Here is a 3,073-nt window from a genome sequence, read left to right on the forward strand (position 1 = left end):
CTTAAAATTAAAAAAAAATTTATATTATTGTTAGCTTTAAGTTGGTTTTTTTAAATTAATTGGTTAATTTATTAACCTTGTGACTGTGGAATCTTAGTTCTCTGACCAGGGATTGAATCTTGGCCCTTGGCAAGTGAAAATGTGGAGTCCTAACTATGGGACTGCCAGGGAATTCCCTATTGTTATTTTAGTAAATATTCATTTATAAGTATATACATTTTAATCTTTTGCTATGCCTTTATTCCTTCCTGAAGTTCACTCAAGGATCATTTTCCTTCATCCTGAAGAATTCCCATAAAAACTTCCTGTATTGCCAATGTGTGCTAGTGACAAACCAATTTCTTTGAATTTTTGTCCACTTGACAAAATTTTGAACACATTTATTTTCCCTTCATTTCTGAAGGATATTTTTCTGGGCATAGAATTCTAGATTGGTAGGGTTTTTTTTCTTTAGCACTTTAAAGATGTCATTTCATTGTCTTCTGGCTTCCACAGTTAGCCATCAATTGTACTGTTAACTGGTTACTAACTCTCTCTCTCTAAAAATATGATCACTTTAACAAAGAGCTAATGTGCCTCAGTGAGGACCCAGTGTAGCCAAAAACAAATTAATTTTTTAAAATTTGGCTGCTTTTGAGATTTTTGATGGGCCTAGGTATAGTTTTCTTTATACTTCTAATATTTGGAGTTTGTTTTATTCAAGTTTAGCTTTGTTTTATTTAAATTTAGGTTTGTTTTATTTAGGTTTCTTTTATTTCAGTTTAATGTTAATCCATGCTGTGTTTCAGTAAGAACAATACAGATTCTGTATCTATGGCTCAAGTCATATATCCACTAATACAAATTAGTTTCAAGTTACACATACTGAATAAAGAGGCTGAGGGAGCAAAGGAGGGAAGGGCTGGGGCCCAGTGGGAGAAGAAACAAAGAATTGAACATGCAAGCTGGCTTTTCCATAACACCTTCAATGCTAACCTGCTTCAGAAGAAGAATAAAAGGAGGCAAGAATGAGCAGCCACAATTGTTAAACTGTTACCAGCATCATACTTTTCAACATTTCAACAGTTTGAAACACTTTTTAATAGCAAAACCATTACAAAAAACTTCCCAGACAAACTTTAACCACCTCAAGCTAAGATCCAATTAAACATTGGCTTAAAATTCAAAGAATTAGAAAAAGGGAAAATGATACCACATACACCTCAGTAGTGTGATTAACCTTTCTCTTAGATGCTTGCAGCACACAAAATTCTAATAGCTTTTGAATGTAACTTCCATTGCTAATGGTGATCCTGCCACGTCTTCAGGAAACAATACAGTAATCCTGAAAAAGCCTCTATGCAGTCCTGTTAGTGTTCTTAAAGATTCTAAAAGCTGGGACCAGTAAAATCCACAGAAATTCACTCTTGCCTTTACAAACTTTAGAAAACCATGGGGAAAAAAAAAACCAACAGGGCAGGAACATATGTAAAAGTCAGATTTGGTGGTTCTTAGTAACAATGGGGGAATTTCCAAGATGGGTAGGATGGGAATGTCTGGGGTAGTCAGAGATGGTTTCTCATGTTGGCTTTTATGTGTCATTGATTATCATCTTCCACATCCTGCAGTGCTTCTTTATTCCGCTCTTCACCATCACCCTGCATGTCTGAAGTCCATAGTGTCAGATTATCGCTAACAACTGTGTGATAAGTGTTGAGTCCTTATAGCTTTCCTCACTCAGTGTGTCCAGTTCTGCAACTGCATCATTAAAAGCTGCTTTGTCAACCTGCAGGTATGCTCAGGGGAATTAAATATGGAAAAATTGAGAGCAAGACCTAAGTGAATGGGATGTGAAGATGAAAGTTCTGTCATTGCAACAACAGTAGCAGCTTTATAAGCCATCAAGCTGTTCTCCACAGCCTCCTTCCTGTCATTTCTTGTGGCAAATTCAGCCAGATACCTGTAGTAGTCCCCTTTCATTTTATAATAGAAAAGCTTGGACTCAGCCATTGTTAGGGGCTGGAATAAGGTGTTTGCCCAGCACACCCAGAATGGCACAACGGATTAACTGCATCTCAGTCTCAACCATTTGCCGATATTCCCAAATCATTTTTAGTTTGTCTCTCCTCCCCTGTTTTCTTCTTTGTTGCTGATTATTCTCCAGGAAGCTCTTCTAGTTCTAATCACATTTTTTATATGCAGAGATAGGAGGTTTCTTCCTTCAACTGTCAACTCCACACGCATCCCTGCTACTTTCTTCATTGATTGCACCATCTCATCGCATTGCTCAGCCTGCTCGGCCAGCTTCGCCTGATGCACCAGATTGTGAAGGATGGAAGCAGGTAGTGCCTCCCACTCCCAGCCTCTCACTCCATGTCTGAGCAACAGAAATGGCAGTGTCTCAGTCCTCAGTGATACTCATGAATCTGTGGCTTGATGCCTTCCATCATATTTAGAAAATTCTCAGTCATTATTTATTCAAATATTTGAGCATGTCCTACATATCTCTTATGCTCAGCTCTGTTTATTCCTCAATTCCTTTTCACTCTGTGCTTCAATCCAGATAATATCTATTGATTGGTCACTAATCTTGTCTTCTCTGTGTACAGTGTCCTGTTAGACCCATTCAGTGAGTTCTTAATTTCAGATATTTTGCAGTCTAAAACACCAATTTTTTTCATTCTTATAGATTCAAGTTTTCTCTTTAAATACTCAAGCTTTTCACCCATTTTGTCCATCTTTTGCTCTATTCTCTTTAACATATTATCCTTACTTATTTTAAAACCTTTGTTTGAGATGTCACCTCCTGTTTGGTCTAGTTCGCTGCATCTCAGTTTGGAAAATGGCCTCAGGAAGAAAGTTGGTTAGATATGGGGTTCACTTCGTGTGCCCTCCATCTGTCAAAGATCATAGCCCTGTTTTGCCTGATGTCCAGCCCCTGCAAACTATTGTTGTTTAGACTGCTGTGAGGAAGAGAAAAGTTGAACAGATGGCATGGGGGTGGGGGTGGGGGCTGTGTGAGAGAAGTAGACAGACCTTGAAGGATCAGGAGGTGCCCTAGAATATCCGCCATGCCCTGTTGTCCTGACTCCAT

General features: G+C 38.4%; 1 pseudogene; it reads right to left on the reverse strand.

Moving 5' to 3' along the window:
• Positions 1 to 1,021: 1,021 nt before the first annotated feature.
• LOC109575199 (14-3-3 protein epsilon pseudogene) lies at positions 1,022 to 3,073 on the reverse strand (annotated as a pseudogene).

This window comes from Bos indicus, chromosome 21 (genome assembly GCF_029378745.1).
Source record: "Bos indicus isolate NIAB-ARS_2022 breed Sahiwal x Tharparkar chromosome 21, NIAB-ARS_B.indTharparkar_mat_pri_1.0, whole genome shotgun sequence".
NCBI lineage: Eukaryota > Metazoa > Chordata > Mammalia > Artiodactyla > Bovidae > Bos > Bos indicus.